The sequence below is a fragment of the Myotis yumanensis genome, unplaced genomic scaffold (assembly GCF_028538775.1).
Source record: "Myotis yumanensis isolate MYYU_CA2020_CCGP unplaced genomic scaffold, mMyoYum1.0.hap1 SCAF_1, whole genome shotgun sequence".
Classification (NCBI taxonomy): Eukaryota; Metazoa; Chordata; class Mammalia; order Chiroptera; family Vespertilionidae; genus Myotis; species Myotis yumanensis.
Window position 1 is genome coordinate 31,178,874 of NW_027223752.1, and position 20,809 is coordinate 31,199,682.

Sequence of the window (20,809 nt, forward strand, 5' to 3'; positions counted from 1 at the left end):
TGCCGCCCCTCTCTGGGAAGGCCCCGTGACTTGTTCCAGGGTTCCCTGGGAGAGCTTCCCTTGGGCGTTCCCTCTGGACCAGACGGGGCTGGCTTTGTACAGTAAGGGAGAGAAGGGTCCCGGGGGTCACTGAGGGCCAACTACACATCGCCGTAGGCTCTCTAATCTCAGTATAGTTTGGGACTTGACTTATGAGTGTCCTTACTGACGAGTTTTTCGAGATACGAGCTGTCTCTCGGCCGATTTTTTGCTTTGAGTTGCGAGCTAAAATTCAGGTTATGAGCCAGCTTCAGATACCCCACCGCTAGTTGGCGCAGCGAACGTCACAGTGAACGCCACAACATCAGCCCAGCATCACGTGTCTCACTCGTTCACTTTACGATTTGACATACGAGTAATTTAAACTCCTAAGTCAAGGCCCCACTGTACCTCTTTTAACAACCCTGTGGGGTTGGGCCCATTTTGTGGCTGAGGGAACTGAGGTGGAGGAAGGTTAAGTGGGGACTTGCCCTATGTCAGGCCAATGTGCATGTCTACGTGACTTCAAAGGCTCTTTCCTTTTTAACCATTTAATCCAGGAGGGGGACCCTCCTGCGTCCTCCCCATCCTTCCTTAAATCAGGGGCTTTGGGCTTCTCTTTATTTTTGTAACCTCCCCTCCAACTTCCTCTGGGAACCTTACTTCTTCTGTAGTAACAGGAGTCCTGCTGGCTCCTGGGAGGACCCATCTGGCTGGGAGTCCTGTTTCCCACTGCTGGTCAGCACCCTGGGTTAAGCCAGGATGCTAACGAGCCCCGGTTTCCCAGCTGCCCTGGCCAGTCGCTGTGCCAGCAGCTCTGCAGGGCCAGCTTAGGTGGCTGGGCGCTGTCAGCAGGGAGCAGAGTGCTTCTTCTCACTCCCAGGCCGGGCACTTTTCCTTTGCTGGGGCTTCTTTGCCTCATCACCTCATTTTTAAGGCCTTCGGCGTCCTTTGGTTGACCTGCTTCAAAAGAAACTCACTATCTTTGTAAATATTAATCAATTTAACTTGGTATTAGTCAGATGATCTTGCAAGTTCCAGGGTGCCATTTTGGTGAGAATGTAATATTTTTTTAAAAATGACTTACTGTTTTCATCACCCCATCTTCCTGTCTTACCCTCATTGTCTAAATAGAGGAATGATTCTTTAAAAAAATTTTTTTATTTAAAAATATGTTTTTATTGATTTCAGAGAGAGGAAGTGAAAGAGAGATAAAAGCATCAGTGATGAGAGAGAATCAGCAATTGGCTGCTCCTGCACAACCCCTACTGGGGATCGAGCCTGCAACCTGGGCATGGGCCCTGACTGGAAATTGAATTGTGACCTCCTGGTTCATAGGTCAATGCTCAACCACTGAGCCACACCAGCTGGGCAGGAATGCTTCTTAGAGACCCCATTTCTCTGAACGCCTTTAGAGCTGTCATTTCTCAAAACTTCTCCCTCCAGGAGGCTGTGAAAAGGGAGCTGGGTGCCGAGAAGATGGTGCCCGAGAAGGTTCTGGCCGCCGGGTTTGATGTGCACTCATCTTTCCGGAAGGCAGGCCAGGGAGCAGTCAGCTGGCGAGGCCCCAGGAGCTGTTTGCTTTGCTGGCTGAACAGAAGGGGCAGCCAAAGGCTCAGATGCCAAGGTTCCAGACCACCGGGGCACACTGCCAGGGGCCAGCCCACGCTGTGGAAAGACTGAGGAGACCTGGGTTAGAGTCCCAGCCCTGCTGCCACCCTGCCTGTGACCCTGAATAAGTCACTACAGATTTGGGGCAGGAGGGGCTCAGTTTCCTTGTGTGTTTAAATAAGGGTTTGGACCTGATGGTCCAAGGTTCCCTTTGGTGCTGACAGGTTCTGAGGGGACCGAGTCCAGAACCCGTGATGATGCTACGCTGTCTGAGAAACTGGTTTGCGTTGTAACCGCAGCTTTTTGGAAGCAAGTTCTTAAGCCACTGGGGTCACTTCAATGGGGGAAGTTTCAGGCACTGCTACAGGGCTCTGTGGAGGGAAGAAAGCAGTTTCTATCCCCCTCCCAACCCAACATGACCACTAATCAGGTCTTGGAGGTAGATGCCTCCTCTGCCTACCCACACCTGTGAGTCTGAGGACCACCCACTCCACCCACCTCGCTCCCTGATTGAAGGGGCAGATGGGTTAGGGTGGGACAGGGCGTGTTCTGTGTGGTCTGGGGCACCGTTGGGGTGCACGCCTGCAGTGAATCGTTGATGCCTCCCAGCTCTGGCTTCCCAGCTCTGGCCTTCCAGAGGGCAGGCCCCATAGCCCCCGAGGCTGGGACTATTTCGGATGAAGCTCTGCTGGCTTGGGTGCCGCCTGTCCTAGGCTGTTGGGTACAGAGAAGAGACGTCAGAGCTGGTCCACAAGGGAGGAAAGGGACACAGGAGGGTACTGCCAGGATCTCAGAGGTCACTGTGGACCTTGCAGCCCGAGGCTTTGGACTCCCAGTCGGTGCTCTGTCCCCCATAGGGCTCCTCCTCCGGCTCCCCCTTCTCCAGGCTGTCTCCTCTGTCGCTTTCAGGGAGCGAATGAACTGCTTTGCCTTGAATCCTTTCCATTCCTCCCCTTTGACTCTGAGGGCAGGGTTTGGAGATGGCCTTGACCTGGGGTATTTCCCTGGAGTGCTGTTAATCCGGGATCCTAGATTAGCTGCCACAGCTGCGAGGGCAGTTCCCCCAAGACCTCACGCCACCCTGCTGGTCCTCAAGGGCAGGCTGGAGTGTGGACGGCCTGGGGCGTCAAGAGGAGAGCTGGACCTCAGGGCAGACAAGCAGCGGGTCGGGAAGCTGCTGGGCGGTCAGAAGGCCCGTGCCCTGGGGAGGCTGCTCCTCGGCCCTGGGCCTCTGGTGTCAGGAGAAGGGCCACCCCCACTGCCTGTTTCTGTGACCGAGCCGTGTGGTGTGGCCCACGTGGATGTTGGGATAAGCGTGGGTTTGAATCCTGCCTCTGTCACCCCCCTCCCCCTGCGAGGTTGTGTTGAGCGAGTTACTTCCCTGCTCTGCATAAAATGGGGACAGTGACACCCAAGTCACAGGTTATTTTAAGAATCGAATGAGGAAGTGTGTTCAAAGTGCTTAGCGTCCAGGAAGCACCTTGATAAATTGTGGCTGTTAGAAGTAATAATACAAACGCCCTTTAGGGAAGATTCAGAACTGAGTCTGCATCTTTTTAGGAATTTGGCCAGAGTTCTGGTTGTGTCTTCTGAATAAGTAAGGACTGATACCTTGTTCTTAGTTCATTCTCTTACCCATTCCTCTAGCTTCCTTGTCTCACATCTCTTCTTTGTCTCCTTTCTTCCGCCTCCAATGTTTTCCCCAGATTGGCTAATTCTTCCTCTTCTCACTTTATCTCTCCTCTCTGTTCTCATGATGCTGAGACCTCTTTACTTATTCAGGATCCAAAGTGCATCCTGGCAGTTCTGAGAGCTGGTGCCATCCCGCTAGTTCTGTTTTCTGTGAGTTCTACCTCCCCCGTCATGAGGGTACTACAGCCCCCAACCAAAGGCCTCCCGCTGGCTGCAGGGTCCCCATCACCCCCTTGAGATGAGAATGTCACCATCTTGAATCTTTCTTGCTTTCTATTCTTTGGGTTCCTAACCATCATGACAAGTGGATTTATGAGCCTGGAACCCAGGGGAGAGGTCTGTGTTGGAGACATCAATTTGTGTGTTACAATTGTGTAGATGATATTTAGGGGAAGTGAGTTTAACTAGGTAAAAAGAGATGTTTGGAGTAAGAGAGAAGAGAAGGATCCAGCAAAGGAGGCTGAGAAGGGGCAGCCGGGGAGGACAGGTGAGTGTGTGGAGGAGAGAGTGTGTGGAAGGGGAATGGAGCACTTCAAAGAGCTCCCTTTGAAGGAGTTGTGCTAAAAAGAGGAGCAGGAACTGGGCCCTCAAAGGGGGGTGTGCTCATTGGGAAGGGTCTCTTTGAAAGATGGGAGCTCTTACAACATATTTGCATGCTGGCAGAATGGTGAACTAGAGAGAAAAAGTGATGATGCCAGAAGGAATCATAGGAGGAACAGAGTTCCCTGGGAGTGTGAGAGGTTGGGATCCAGGCACAGGTGGGGGTTTGGCCTCAAGTAGGATATTTCATTCCTGATAATAGGAGGGGGGCGGGGCACAGTGTAGGGACATGAGTGGCTATGCATGGAGAAGATAAGATAGTTTATTCTGATTACTTATATATTTTTCAACTAAGTAGGAGAGTATGAGGAAGGAATGTGAGGTGTGGGATATTTGAGAAGGTGGAGAGATGTGGGAGAGTAATTTGACCAGGGAAATATGGGAGCACAGCCAAGATTTGTGGTCACTATTTAAATGGAGACTGGTCAGCACAGAGATGTGCTTTTCTCTGCTTGGGTTCAGGTGGAGGCTTGGGCTTGACTGGAGTGAGAGTAAGGAGGAAGCAGGGAGAAGGGGGTAAGCAGATCTATGCAAGGATGTGATTTTAGGGATGGAATGGAGTCTGTGGTTATGGGTGCATGAGAGGCGATGACAGAGAGGGTGGTATGTGGTGAGAAGTGGTGTGTCAGTGGATTGGAGCTTCCGATGAGATTAAAGAATTGATGGTATCCTGCCTGACTGGGTGGTTCAGTTGGTTGGAGTGTCCTCCTAATATGCTGAGGTTGAGGTTCGATCTCCTATTGGAGAATATTCCGGAAGCAACCAGTGAGTTTATAAGTGGGCGGAGCAGCAAATCAATCTCTCTCTCTCTCTCTCTCTCTCTCTCTCTCCTGCCTCTCTCTCTAAAATCAATAATAAAAAAAAAGAGTTGATGGTATTCTGAATAACTTAGGACCAAGCTGGCTATTACTAGTGTTCTCTTTGGAGTTTTGCTCAGATATATTTCCCTTAAAATAGTTGAATAGACACTAAAATAGAAAATGGCAAAAAGCAATGCTTGTTTTGTAACTGTTTAACTTATTCACAATTTAATGAGCACAATTAAATTACATTGCAAAGATATTCAATATTTAATGATGACACAGTGGAAATAATATCTTAAATCTTTCCTACCTCCATTGGATCATTCACACACTGGGATGGGCATCTGTGTATGTTTGTATTGATACAGAGGAAATATTCTAAGTTTAGTTGGTCATCTAAACAGCCTTATCTTGGGCAGAGAGCATATGTTGCCTGTCTCAAGCTGCTGAAAGGAAGCCAAGGCCTCTTGTTTATGCACAAGACCCACAGGTTTCTGGCAAACAGAACTCCCATCAGGAAGACAGCATCTGCCTGGACGCTGGCCAATATGAATTGACATCCTCTACATCCAATAATCACAGGGCTGTCTACAACACTTAAGAGAATGTTGACAATAGGCTGTGAGGTTGAGAGAAATACAGAATTTCTGGGAATGGGAATAGATGTTTATTTCTTGGTGCCAAAACAAAGCAGAAGAGTGGTAAAATCTTGCCTATTATTTTTTTCAACATGTTTTCCAGTCTGACAAAACAGTAGCACATACCCTGTTGCCGTGATCCTCACAGTAGAAGGATAAGGTGGGCAGGAAATGGTTCGGAGCCCGCATTTGACCAAGGCAGACCTAGGTCACAAGCCACTGGTAGACTTGCTAGTGGTCCCACATGCAGGAACCTCAAGGAGAATCTAGGAGGCAGAGGGTCACCAAGTGGGGTCCCGGGCTCCTACATCAGGATCACCTCGGCACCAGCTGAATGGCAGGTTTCCAGCTCCTTGGGCCAGGGGAGCTGCATGTGTATGCACTCAAGTTTGGAAGCCACTGGGTCAACAGGATGGCACTGCTGGGGAAATGGGAGGACCAGAGACCGACAGTTCCTTTCTGGGATCCTGTTGTCCAAAGGAAAAGGAAAAATTCCTCCTCGAGGCAGGGAGACGGGGAGAGATGGGCGCTTGGTATGTGTGTTGAAGGAAGAAGAGTGGAGAAGGGTCTTCAGGGGGATTGAGGGGCTGGTAGAGTGGGCATCAGAGGGTGAGAACCTGAACAGGGAACCTGATTTAGATCCGCCTACATGGGCCTTGGCCACACAGGACTTTTAGACTCACCATTCCGCTTCCAGCCATGAAGCTCTGCCCCTGACTGTTGCCCCAAAGGGCTTTTTAAAAATATATATATTTTATTGATTTTTTACAGAGAGGAAGGGAGAGAGAGAGTTAGAAACATCGATGAGAGAGAAACATCGATCAGCTGCCTCCTGCACACCTCCCACTGGGGATGTGCCTGCAACCAAGGCATATGCCCTTGACCGGAATCAAACCTGGGACCCTTCAGTCCGCAGGCCGACGCTCTATCCACTGAGCCAAACCAGTCAGGCCCCAAAGGGCTTTTGAGGGCTGGTCATTCCTGATGGCGTTCTGCAGGGCGGCACTGGGGATGCTGTGCGTGTGTGCTGGGTGTAGAGTTGGGCAGTTTCCCCAGCCTCCCAGCTCTTGGGTTTCCTTGTCTGCTTTGGAGAGCAAAAAAGGCTTCCCAGAAGTGGGGCCACTCAGCTCGTCTTGACAGATGAATAGAGGTTCCCAGGGAAAGCAAAGGGTGGCAGTGGTATTTTATTGGTTCTTTTATTCATATACTGGAGGCCTTGTGCACAAAATTCATGTGTGGGGGGGGTCCCTCACCCCTCCTGTGCCCTCTCGCAGTCCAGGAGCCCTCGGGGGATGTCCAACTGATGGCTTAGCACTGTCGCGGAGGCGGGAGAGGCTCCTGTCACCGTAGCTGTGCTTGCCAGCCGTGAGCCCAGCTCAGGACTTCTGGCTGAGCGGCGCTCCCCCTGTGGGAGTGCACTGACCACCAGGGGGCAGCTCCTGCGTTGAGTGTCTGCCCCCTGGTGGTCAGTGCGTGTCATAGTGACCGGTTGTTCTGCCGTTCAGTTGATTTGCATATTAGCCTTTTATTATATAGGATGAATTGACATTCACTCATTTGATGAGAGCTGTTTTGGTGGAGAGGTGGGGAGGGCAGTCAGAGGAGAGAGAATGAAGACTGAGTGGGTATCCCAGAAAGGAAAGGAGTGAAATTAGAACAGTACATGTCAAAATCCACTGTGCGCGTGAGTCACCCAGGGATCTTGTCTAAATGCAGATTGAGGTTCGGGAGGTCTGGGCTGGGCGTTTCTAACAGACTTCCAGGTGATGCTCATGCTGCTGGCCCATGGACCACACTTCAGGCAGCCAGAGTGTAGACAACCTGCTCAACAGGTTTGGCTGTGAATGGAGTCAGACTAAGGACAGTGCGATCTTTGTGTGCAAAAGTGTGACGTGTAAAAAGAGCGATGGTTTTGGTGGGGTGGGGCGGGGGAGAAGGAACATGGCAAGTGCTTCTCTGTGTGACTGTTGCATAGGATCCAGTGGTGGTTGGGCCTGTGGTTGTAAAAGAAGACGAATCTAAAAGGGCAGTTATGACCTGACAGCAAAGAGCCTTAGGAGGCTAAGGAAGTTACTTCCTGCCCTGGGCAATGAGAAAAATAGGAATTCCTTAATGAAGGAGTGATATATTAACCACTATTTTAAAAAACCCTGTGTTAGAAGTCTTCCAGATTATTTTCTATAACAGAAGTATGCGATTGGGAATCCTGTCTGTCAGTCCAACCACAAAACCATTTGGTTTCCGGTCCTAGTTATTCTGATAAGGTGTTCGACTCATAGAAAGGAAAACAGGAGTTAAATATGTATTCTAGAGCCATCCTGCTCCATCCTAGAATCCTTTAGTAACTCCCACGTGGCACGGAGGACACCCATTCCTTCCGAGACCAGCCTTGCAGGTATTTCATGCACGGGGTTTGTAAGGAAGAAGATACCTGTCGCTACTCGCATGACCTCTCTGACAGTCCATACGGTGTGCTGTGCAAGTATTTTCAGCGAGGGTACTGTACTTACGGAGGCCGCTGCAGATACGAACATAGCAAACCATTGAAACGGGAAGAAGCAACTGCTACAGATCTAACTGCAAAACCATCCCTTGCTGCTTCCTCAAGTCTCTCATCAGTCGTTGGACCGATGGTTGATATGAATACGGGCGAGGCCGAGTCAAATTCAAACTTTGCAACTGTAGGAGCAGGTTCAGAAGACTGGGTGAATGCCATTGAGTTTGTTCCTGGGCAGCCCTACTGTGGCCGTACACTCCTGCAGGGCTCAGTGACCAAGGAAGAGCCAGAGAAGGAGCCAACGGCCGTGGACACGAAGAAGCAGCTCTGTCCCGATGCAGCGGTGGGAGAGTGCCGCTACAGGGAGAACTGCGTGTGTCTCCACGGAGACTCCCGTGACATGTGTGGGCTGCGGGTCCTACACCCAGTGGACGCAGCCCAGAGATCACAGCACATAAAATCTTGCATTGAGGCCCATGAGAAGGACACGGAGCTCTCGTTTGCCGTCCAGCGCAGTAAGGACAAAGTGTGTGGGATCTGCATGGAGGTGGTCTACGAGGAAGCCGACCCTAGTGAACGCCGCTTTGGGATCCTCTCCAACTGCAACCACACCTATGGTCTCAAGTGTATTTGCAAGTGGAGGAGTGCTAAGCAATTTGAGAGCAAGATCATAAAGTCCTGCCCAGAATGCCGAATCACATCTAACTTTGTCATTCCAACAACACGGCGTGCAGGTATTTTGGTGAAGGACGTGGGAGCTGCCCATTTGGAGACGACTGTTTTTACAAGCATGCGTATTCCGATGGCCGTAGAGAGGAGCCACAGAGACAGAAAGTGGGAACATCAAGCAGATACCGGGCCCAACGAAGGAACCACTTCTGGGAGCTCATTGAGGAAAGAGAGAACAGCAACCCCTTTGACGAAGAAGAGGTTGTCACCTTCGAGCTGGGCGAGATGTTGCTTATGCTTTTGGCTGCAGGTGGGGACGACGATGAGCTGACAGACTCTGGAGACGAGTGGGACTTGTTTCACGATGAGCTGGAAGACTTCTATGACTTGGACCTATAGCAGCTTTGCCTGGCGTGGGAACTGGTCTGCTGAGCCCAGACAGTGGCTGTCCCCTGTGGTGGTGTGGCAGCGCCCGTGTCTCCTAGGCAGGCCTAGCAACTCCAGGTGCTGTCGTAATACTTCGTACCCAGGGCCTGTCTTCTTACTCCCTCACCTTTCCCCAAGGAGTATGTTGTTTCCTCTGGTTAAAAAGTTACAAACATAAACCTTAAAGTTAGTTTTTTGTAACACGAACTTAACTGTCAGACAGTTAGTGTAGGTTTGTTGTGTCATCTGTTTTCAACCAGATTCACACAGTTGGAGGGTGTTCATGGACGTGCTGCACTCATTCTAAGGACCCAGGTTCAAAAGCCACAGCCTTGGCCCTGCTTGGGGGTCCAAGAAGAGGTGATGGGTGAAGGATCCGAACTGTGGCAAGTAGCCTGTGCTCCAGACCTAGAGGCGGATACTTGAGGTTTCTGCTGAAATCTGCACGTCTGTGTTTTTATATGTTCCCTACCCCACAATCCCTACCCCGTGCACTTGTTCTGTGGTTTTGGTCTCTTGATAATTGCACACAAGCAATGACTACTGGATAACCATAACCAGGTGCGAATGTGTGGAGATTTTTACTGTTCAGTATGACAGGAAGATTCTAAAAGAATGACTTACTGGCATAAAAGAAATGCAGAATTGAGGTGGACTCCCAAGAGCTGGTAGACTTGGCATGTGTGAGTGCGAGTGTGTGGTCAGCCTCACATCCCTGCCTCGGTGCAGTGTTCTTAGCCTTAGTGGAAAACCTTGGCTTAGTGGCTCAGCCTCGTGTGGTAACTAGATCTTACAGGACAAAGCAGTATGTTGGTAGCTGTTACTAGAGCAGTGCTAGCTTTGTCTGTCTATATGAATAAATGGGCTTAGCCATAGAGGGTAAAACTATCTGGTTATCCCATATCTTAACACAAAACGGGGTTGTGAATACACAGTTGTATTTAATGCTTAATGATCTCTTACCCTCTCCAGTTCAGGCACCTTTTGGCAAACCTTTGTCCTCGCTTGAGGGGTTTTGTTGTGAGGTTTCTGTGTTTTTGTGGGTATGTGCCTCATTCCATCCCTGTACTTTGCAGGTAGACAGATGTGATTCAAAACGGTGTTCTAAGGTGTTTCTTGTAGTGGAGTCATTGGTTTGCAGTCATAAGTTATGCTTTCCCACTCAAGGGGGGTGGGGTTGGGTTGGTAATTCACAAGACAAGCTAAATTGTTAGAATTTCTTGATTGAAAAATTTAGCTTGAATTTTGTTGCTGTTTCCTGAAAATAACTTGGAGATGTTCCTGAGTTGTCCCATCGACTGCTTTTGATTCCTTGGATCCCACACATTCTTTCACTTTAAGAAAAACAAGTCATTGTTACAGAGGTCTCTGTATTTTACAGCTGCCCTTTTGTAAGAAGCACTTTCCCAAATAAAACAATAAAAAACCCTAAAAAAAATATGTATTCGATTGGTGACCTGCTTATGGTTTGAATCCTTAATTCTCACATGAGGCTTATAACCTATTAAGCTTGGCTTCCAGCTCAGAGGTGGCCCCTAGGTTTCCTCTTGTGTGAAAACTCAGTGGTGCAAGCTGTTTGCAGTACTGTGTTGAGAAGGATCCTAAGGTCTCAGACATGAGGATTGGAAGAGAATGTTGACTTGACTAGCGAAGTCTGCCACAGTATGGGATGGCATAGTGGCATATGTCCCACACATTTAGTGATCCCTGAGGGAGGTCAGATTTCCCATGACGTATTCCTAATTCTCTCACCTGTTCCTTGGGTGCCTTCTTCTTGCTGGTTCTGGGATGGAGTTGATCACCACTCGTCCTGAGGGGCTTTGTGAATCTTCAAACAGTTGGGATGCTCTTGTCCACCTTTACAAAGTACCCGGAAGGGCTCTCCTGCATCACGTTAATATCGATGAGTGTTTGTACTGAAGAGACTGCGTGTCTTAGGGCATCATCTCTATTAAATCGGAAGACAAATGTTGGTAACTGGAAATAGCCATTGATTTGCTTTCTCCTGTAGTATCTCAACTCCCTAATTTATCTAGAGGAAAAAGATAAAGCCCATGTACAACCAACTCCTCCAGCTTTCCAGATAAACAGTGAGGTCAGTTCTCATTTATGAATTTGTTGGATAAATACTTGTTTAATTGTAAGAGAAAACCAGATTAATTTAGATGAGGATTTGGCCGGTGGAAAATGATTTGTCAGTTGGATTGAGTAGCCAAAGGTGTAGATCAAGTGAGGGGCGGAGGGTGGCTCTGGGTTGGGGTTTGGAATAAATGCTGAGTGAATACAAGGCCAGATGGTGCTGGGTTTTGACGTGCTCCCATGGAGCCTGAGGATGTTTCTCTTTTAAGCAGTGTTGGTTCAGCATGATGTCTGTCTCCTTGTTGAGGGTGTTGAAGGACATTAGGGACCTTGTGGCTCAAGGAACCTGGGTGAGAGGCTTCCGGGGAAGCTGGCTGTCACCATCCCCATCCCCATCCCCTTTTCCCATTCTCCTGCCATCGCAAATTGGAAAGTGAATTATTGACTTGGGAGAATCGGGATGAAGAGGGAAAAGAATTCAAAGGAGTTCGTGAACCTTTTTGGGGCTTTGGGGCCATGGTATAGTATGGCGATTGCAAAAATGGGGGCCCTTTCTGTCTGCTCTTTTGTTCTTGTCCTGAATGAGGTGAGTAAGGAGCATTCATGTCCTTCCTTGTCTGACAGTGTAATGGAGGTGTCTGGGGCTGATGTGAAATTGGCTTTGGATGCCAGGTGTCTTTTTGTGCTCCTCTCAGAATCTCCAAAGAGAGAGAAGGTGATAGGCAGTCCATTCAGGCAGCCTCGGGAAGGAAAACTAGCTCCCTGTGTGGGATAGGTGGCCCATGTGTGGGATAGGGAGGTCCTCACGCCAGCCTCTGGCAGAGGAGCTGTGGCCAATGGAACCTCTGTTGATAGTCTCAGGAGCCGAAGCCCAATAATGCCACCATGGTCTGCTGACCTATTTCCGGCAGCCTCCAGTGCCCCTTTGTGTGGCTGGACTGATTCACTTCTGGGCGAATCTTCCTCAGGGTTTTCAGGCTTAGTCACTGCCAAATGGTGAGGACTTGATGCCCTGCCTCACGGGAGCAGGCCCGGCTTCCTGAGGGACTTTGCTAGAGGCATGAACACTGAGTCCCAATCAGGGACAGACGACTGATACACTTTGTATGTTTCAAACTGGGGCAACTGAGGCACAAAGAAATCCACTGCCCTACGTTACTGTGCTTTAGCAAACCTCTTTCGAATAAAGGGGAAATGTTAGATTTAACAGCTTAATGTAAGGCTAAAACTACATTCGGTTGGCCGTCTTGGAACATGTAGTGAGAGACTGTGGGGCTGAGTAAAAGGCCCACAGGACGGGAGTGTAAAGGCATAGATTCGAGCCCTGGCTCCACTGCTTGCTGACTCTCTAAGCCGTTCTGAGCCTCAGCTTCCTCACCTGTAAATCAGGAGTATCTATATCTGTTCTGCCTAGTTCACAGGATTGCTGTGGGGAATCAAATGAAAGCAGTGAATATAAAGGTATGTACTTGAGAATGTGATGAGAAATTATCATGAAGATATCCAAGCACCACTTTCTTGAGGCCAAAATACTGAATGTAGGTTGTTGCTCTGCTTATATTGACTTGTTGAACTTCCAGGACATCCCTGACTTTCTAATATGGGGGACTTGTTCCAGAAACCTAAATAGAAATTTGTTAAAGGCGGGAGATAGGCTCAGAAAGGTGGAAGGAGGGTGAGCAGGGTGAGGGCGAGACGGGGAAACAGAGGGCAAGCCTAGAAGCCAAAGATGGCAGCTTCTTTGGTGGAGAGGCTGCCCTCCTGCCCACACTGTGCAAACAGGTTGGACCCAGGAAACTGTGGGTGCTCTTGTGCACTGTGTGGTTTCACACCTATTCGCTTCTTTTTTAGTCCCTACATTGTCACTTAAATTATCTTAGTTCCCACTATTAGCTCTTTTAAAGAAGATTCATTCAAAAAAATAGCCCTCCATGGAGGATTGAAATGAGATGACATCCTAAAACCCACTTCCACCCTTCACTGTTCAACCCAGTACTGGGACTCAGTCTAAGCAGGAATCCTGTCAAATGTCTGGTTTTTCTAGAGTCTTCCCTCCAGACACCTTTCTGTTCCTCCTTAGCTAGTGTGTGAGTTATCTATTGCTGTGTAACAAATTATCCCCAAGCTCAGCAGCTCAGAACAACACACACTTATTGTCTCATAGTTTCTGAGGTTCAGGCGTCTGGGAATGGCTTAGCTGGGTGGTTTGGGCCCATGTTCTCTGATGAGGTGGTAGTTGAGAGATGTTTGGGGCTGCAGTCACTCAAGACCTGACTGGGGCTGAAGGAGTTGCTTCCAAGTTTCCTCACAGGTTGTTGATAGGCCTCAGTTCCTCTTGGGCTGTTGAACTGAGGACCTCAGGTCTTTGCTGGCTGTTGGCCAGATGCCACTCTCAGTTTGCTGTCATGTGGATCTTTCCATAGGGCAGCTCATAACACAACACTTGGTTTCTTCCAGAGTGAGGGGAGAGAGCAGTATAGGCATAGGTATAGGTATAGGTATAGGTATAGGTATAGGTATAGGTATAGGTATAGGTATAGATAGATAGAGAGAGAGAGAGGGAGAGAGAGAGAGAGAGAGAAATGGAAACCTGAGTGCCTTTTTTGTTGTTGTTAATCCTCACCCAAGGGTATTTTTCCATTGATATTTAAAGAGAGTGAAAGGGAGGAGGATAGACAGAGAAACATTGATGTGAGAGAGACCCATCAATTGGTTGCCTCCTGCATGCATACAGTCGGGCCTGGGATTGAGCCTGCAACTGAGGTACATGCCCTTGACTGGAATCGAACCCAGGACCTTTCAGTCAGCTGGCAGACACTCTAACCACTGAGCCAATCCTACTAGGGCATGAGGACCTTTTTATAGCTTAGTTTCCAAAGTTGCATATCATCACTTTCTCTTTACTATATTTGTTAAATCAAGAGTTGGGGCATAGCCAACACTTCTTGAAAAGCAGAGGATCAAAGAATTTATAGTCATTAAAAACACACACAAAACTACCATAACCACCAATATTGGTGCCTGGGGATCATTTCCATTCTCCACTCCCCATTCAGTCTCACTGGCAATTCAGATCTCCTGCCTGTGGCATCAACTTCCCCCCTGGATCCGGGCATTTCTGGAGTGTGCAGAGCCTGGAGCCGTGGAAGAAACCTCCACCAGGACCCGCCCCAGCCTTGCAGGCAGGGCTCCGACACCTAGAATTGAAGAGCTTCAAAAGGTCAGAAGGAAAGAACTGGCTTCCAGAGACTTGATGCATCTCCTCGGGCAAGAATGGAAACGGATGCTGGGAGGACCTACCTTAAGCCGTGGAATCTACACAAAAACAAACAAACAAACAAAAAAACAAAAACAAAAAATGACCCCTGATATCAACAAATGGAATCAGACAAAGATAATATTCGTAAGACTATTTTACATGGTGCGTTCAAGCTTGAGCGTGATGGACAAGCCTGTGGAAGGAGAAGCATGTTGTGGGATGATCTTCTCATGAATTCTTTCTTCTACAACATGGAAACCATCCTGTCATCCAGAGAGGCATGAGGGCCCACTACTCCTGGAGATGATTTTAATTCGAATCATCAGTGACTTGATAATACGTTCTCTCCAGTTCTTACCTTGCTTCATCTCTCTCTTGATGGTGGTGGCCATCTTGTCCTCTTCCTTGGACGCCATGAAGAGCTTTCCAGGTTCTCCTTCTCCTTTGTGACCACATCATCTCTGTTTCTCTCACTGAGCTCTCTTCCTGATGCCCTTTAATGCCTTCAGTTAAGTGATTATACCCCCGCCCCCCCGCACTCCCCCCCCCCCAACGAGGTCCATGTTACTTTTCACTCTGTGGCCTCTCCCTGAGTGTCTCACCAAGTGCCAAGGCTTCATCTGCTGCTCACACATGATGATTTCTAAGTCTGTTTCTCTAGCCTGGTCCTCTTTCCTGAATACAGACCCATATTTTCTCATTGGCTCCTGGCCATCTCCACGGACTGTCTCATCTGCACAACAAACACTATGTGCCGAAATGGAATTACAGCTTTCTGTAAGCTTACCGACTCGGTTTCCACTACAGTGTTATCAGCTACTCGGTGCCTCGACCTAGGAATCGTGACAGAGTGAAAATCAGATCTTTATACCTGCATAAGGGGCAGAGGGTTACCTACAATCCTCTTTTTCAGCTAAAGATTTAAAAGGAGAGTCAACCTGAGCTGCTCGTATTGGTGTCTCTCTACTTTGACGCCCTGCCTGGTACTATCTGCTCACTGTCACATGGCAGCTCAATGCAGATCTGCTATTCCTCATGGATGAAACCTTATCCAAGGCCTCTCTGCCTGAGGATTCATTGATAACCCATGTGTTCAGCCCATCTTACTGACTGGGGGGTGGGTGGTATGGTTGATGAGAGTGCTTTTTAGGTTTCTAGATTTCTTTTGTTTTCTGTCACGGAACTGAACCAGGATTGGGCTAGTCTAGTGGAAAAGTTGGCATAAATTCTAGCAGTACTGACTGCTTATTTTAATTTTCTTCTTATTTTTTTTTCCACTTTGAGTTTTAGTAGGCAAGTTTTAGAAGGCTTGTTTATCCCATCAACCAGCTGGGCAACTTGGGATCAATAGTATTTCTAAAAATGCTGTTTAGGGTGGCATGGACAGAGCCACAGCTTCATGGATAGGAGACTCCTATCCTTTCACAATTGGCAAACTAATGCCCAGAGAGGCAAAGGGTCTTATCCAAGGGACACAGATGCTGCAGTATATCTGAAATTGTGGTTCTTGCTCCAGGAGGGCAGGGTGGTTTTCCTCATTGCTGTGTCCCCAGTGCCTAGAAGAGTGCCTGCTACATTTATTCAGTCAACAAACAATGTTGAGGGAATGAATATATGAATGAATTATCTGTGGTCCTCAGTGCAGCGACTAATTGGGGGCTCTGGGATTGTTCTGTGGCTCTTGACATCCTTCTAGGGCTGTGCCTTGACACCAGGCTGGGCCAGCCAGGTAAATTATATAAGCCAGGTCCAGGCTGTTCCATCTCATTATTTCACTTTAAGAGGATCAATCACAATGCCCTCAGGTTATAGATGAGACTATCTTGGACCATACTTGACCATGAAAATTTGAGGAATTTCTAGGGCTATTTGAGAATGGCCCATGAGCCTGTAGCTGTTTAGCCCATTAAAAGTGCCTCTAACACTTTGTATGTGCTTTGTATGGCTACTGATAATAATGATCAGCAGGACAATCTCTGTGGTTTGCCTCCCGAATGGTACCTGGGTGCCCTGGAGTCTGACAGCTGGAGAGAGGATAACAGATCTCGAAGTCGAGTTGAGCTTGCTGCAGTCAAGTGTTTTTGCCAAGCAAAAGGCAACCACGGCTCACACCGCCATTTATTTTTAATGTGTTTTTTGTTTGTTTGGTCCTTATTCTTTCCACACTTTTTCTTTTCTTTTTCCTCTTTGAAGTACATTAAAAATGATACGGAAAACAAGGAGCTGAGCAGATGCCTCTGGAGTGCCACTCTGGTCGATTTGGGGCAGATGAGAGGGGAGCTGGTGGACCATTGCAGAAGGTTTATAAAACAGGCTTGAGAAATAATTCAGTGAAGAGGCAGTGCCTGGTTAACATACTGGTCATAATATATTTCCACAGGATTAACTTCTTGATTGCTTAGAGGTTCACCCTTTTACAGACTAACTATGACAACTCAGAGCCTCATTCCCTCTACCTTATAAGCCGGGTCTCAAAGTGGAGGAGGGGGGAGACGGAGAGAAAATGAGAATGAATGGATCTGATGGAATGAGATGGCTTCCCAAAGTGAGCTAGTAATATTTTTTTTCTCCTCAAATTACTCTTTAGCATGGATGATTCAGATTTGACTGCACTTTGCATAAATTCTTTAGCTAAAGTGTCTTATACATTTTTGCAATATGTTAATATTGGAATTTTTATGTGTGTATGAATATAGAGAACGGTTAGAAATTTGAGCCAAATTATTTTCTAATGAATGCTCGTGGAGACTTGTTTTTGATGCTATTTCAGATTAGAAGGATCCTACGCATTTTATATTATGTAATTTCTATAAACCAGGCATCAGACCAAGGAGCACAATTTGAGTTTTACAATTTCTTGCCAGAGAAACAGGGATATTTAGGTTCTCCTTTCCTGAGAAATCAGTGTTTAAGAGATCAACATTGATGAATAAGGTAATAAAATATAATTAGGTGGTTATCATTTAACAATGAATAAATAATAGACCGTGATAGTTCCACGGTCTATTTGTATCTGTTTTATTTATGTTTTCAGCACATACCTATCAAGATAATGTGTCCTTTTCCTGGAGCTCTAGTTTAATCAGCGATGTGGCTTAGCCTAGTCAAAATTAAATACTGGCAGTAATAAAATAAAAACCTCTTTTAATAAGGATCATAATGTAAGAGACACATGTCATAGCAATTTCTTTTTGCCCAGGGTTCGTTGAAGATGAACCGTGTTTCTCTCACCGTACCTACAATCTATAGAGTGATCCTGACAGGTTAATGACTTCTAGTGCGAGCTTAATCAACAAGGGCAGATATTTTCATCCCTAAAAGGTTGGAAATATTCGTGCGTGGGCAGTTGTGTATGCGCATGTGTGGACTTAGGCAGCTACGACTATGAAACTAACACTAGTTTTGCTTGGGTATTTGTCTGTGTGCCTTCTCACTCCAATACCACAAAATCCCACACGCTCCCCCTGGAATATTCTCAGCATCTATGCACGTGGTTCTGAAAAGACATGAGATGTGTCCTTCAGGTGGCGAGGGGGCAGTCACTGCTTCAAATGCCTGCTTCCTCTCTTTCACTGAGTCCAGTGGACGGTAGGGCCATCCATGCCAGCCTCGTGGACAGTCTTCTCCCTCCTGAGAAGCTCCGCACACACCACAGGTTCCTCTTTTCTTCCCCTGAAGCCAAATCCCTATTGTCTTGAGAGCCCTGCCCACAAGTAAGGTCTCCGCACATGGTTGCCATCAGTTACATTTCCTGGTTCAATGTTTTGGGAGGATGGAGGTCAGTTTTGGACGGGGTTGGGGCTGGATTGAGAATGCCTTTCACCGCAGTCAGGAGATTTTCTGGACCCTCCTGATAGAATGAATTTGGAGGAACCGTTCAGGAAGGACTGGTATTTAATGATCTGGCCAGGATGAATCATGCACACATCCTGCTTTCTAAGTTCATTTTGGTAATTGGAATCTTATAAATGTCCCGTTGAATCATCTCACCCAGGGGGACCTGGGAGGGCTGTTTTCCCTTCAATCCAATGGGCTACTTAAATAGCAGTGCATGGATTGCTTGCCTTAAGAAAACGAAGTATTTAAAAATCCAGATTTCCAAGCTAGTGCATTAGAGAGTGATGGTTAACTTTACAGAAGAGATTAAGATAGGATTCTTTAAGTAGCAAGTGACTACAAGTAAATTGCTTTACAACAAATGTGCTGCCTCTTTTTTTTTTTTTATACCACCCTTGAATTGGAAAGACTATATCTATTATCCTTTTACTTCTAAGGATTTTAGGAATTAGTTCTGGGCAAAAATAAGGCGTTCTAGCAGTAAAACCTAGAAATGGGTTTCTAGCATTTTCCTTAGAAACTTCCTTTTGTCCAACAGTATGCATTATGGCAGTCATTTCCATGACAGATAAGTTTTATTCTTACAGTGCTAGCTGGTAAGTGACTTTTCCAGCTTTTGGAGACAGGAAACAGGTAGCCAGCCTGTTATGGTGGCACAGACAGGAGGACTTAGCTTTGGACATAGTTTTTGTACCTCCTGATGGCTGGTTGGGTGCCTTGGCTTTTTGTGCCTCACCCTCCCTGGTTGAGAAGTTGCATCCTCTGACACTGAGTGAGGTCTTGAATTCTGAGGCGAAGGAGCCTGCAGCCAGAGCTGAGGCTCATCTTAGTCTTACATCTTATGGAGGCTCATTTCTGTCCTACATTTTGTAGGGGAGCACGGGGTGTGTTGTGTGACTGTCATTCCCTTCTGTTAGGTTTGAAGGTCTTTGCGGGGAGGCTGATGACTTTCAAGACTGAAACGCAGAGAAAGCCCTTGGGACTTTTTCAGAGACTTCCAGCAGGAGTTTCCAAAACCCACTTGCTACCGTTCACTGGTTCAAAACTATACCAGGAAATGTCTTCAGAGCTCAGCACAGTGGTCTGAGAGAACTTGAGCATAGAATTGGCTCTCAATAAAGATTTATGGAGTGTTGGTGGCTGCATGAAACACACACATCCCCCACCCCCACCCCATGCCCACCTGCGGAGGCGGCTCCAGTTGGCCTGTCCCACACCCTGCTCTGGAATGTGCTGATCTTCCTTCCGGGAAGAGGACACTGTGAAGAGTGTTACTATTAGTAGGGCAGCTTTGGCTCTGATCTGTCAACTCTCCCTAACGCCAGGCCTTTATTGAGCAACGACAAACTCAATGTGGTAGTCCCTGTGGTAGTCAACTCGGCTGACCACCCTCTCCTTGAAATTTTTTCTTTGGCTGCTGTGACCCCATGCTTGCCTGGTTTGGGTCTTACCTCTCCAGCCATCTTCTCGGTTTTCTCTGTTGATCCTTTCTTTTGAGCTTTAAATATTTGATTCTTCAAAGCTCGGTCCTAGATATTTTTCTCTCTTCTCCTTTCTTCTTTCTTTGTGCTCTTTTTTATTTTCCTAGATAATCTCACTAATTCTCACCCATTTAGCAAAAATTCTAAATTTAACGTCTAGTTCACACTTCTCTTTTGAGCTCTAAATACACATATTTCACTATCTACCTGACATTTCCACCGGAAGTCTCACAGACTTCCCAAATTCAACCGAGCAAATCCTCCCCTCCTCCAGTTGGTCCCTGTATGTTTACTGTGGTCTTCCTCACCTGAATAAGTTTCATTGCAGCCCACCTAATTTCTTAGGTCAGAAACATGAGAATGATTCTCATCATCTCCCTCTTCCCACTCTTCTGAAGTTCACACAGTAGTTAAGTCCTGTCAATTATATCTTTAATATTTCTCAAATCCCCACCTTAGTTTAATCATCCTGTGTCTCTCCTGGTAGCTGCATCAGCTTCCAAACTAATTTCCTGTCAACATTTCTTGCATCTCTACACTATCCCTCCCTACCCCCCATTTTCCTGCCTCCTTTGTTCCCCAACCCTCTCAAATTTTCTCCTTAGCAGTTCCTTCCTCCCTCCCTCCCTTCCCTTCTTTCTCCCTCCCTTCCTCCTTTCCTCCCTCCCTCCCTCCCTTCCTTCCTTCCTTCCTTCCTTCCTTCCTTCCTTCCTTCCTTTCTTCCTTTCTTCCCCTGCCCCCTTCCTCCCTCCCTTCTTCCTTCCTTCCTTCCTTCCTTCCTTCCTTCCTTCCTTCCTTCCTTCCTTCCTTCCTTCCTTCCCTCCTTCTTAGTGATTTTAGTTTTTATTTGTGTTTTCCTTATACAAAAAGACCTTTTCAACTTTTTATTTTGAAATAGTTATAGCATCATAGAAAGTTATTAAGTATATTACAGAGAGGTCACATGCACCCTTCAACTAGTTTCCTGCACTGGTAACATCTTACATAATTATAGTTCAATATGTCAATTGAGCCTGGCCGGTGTGGCTCAGTGGTTGAGCATGGACCTATGAATATGGAGGTCATGGTTCGATTCCCAGTCAGGGCACCTGCCCAGATTGTGGGCTCAGTCCCCAGTGTGGGGTGTGCAGGAGGCAGCCAATCAACGATTCTCTCTTATCATTGATGTTTCTATCTCTCTCTCCCTTCCTCTCTGAAAT

At 47.3% G+C, this 20,809-nt stretch overlaps 1 protein-coding gene and 1 pseudogene across 1 annotated transcript in view; both read left to right on the forward strand.

The window, feature by feature from the left end:
- The window catches only part of DPF3 (double PHD fingers 3), a 271,445-nt gene that overhangs the window by 236,417 nt on the left and 14,219 nt on the right, over nt 1-20,809 (forward strand). The window lies entirely within an intron of this gene.
- Nucleotides 7,765-8,927, forward strand: LOC139002262 (E3 ubiquitin-protein ligase makorin-1 pseudogene; annotated as a pseudogene).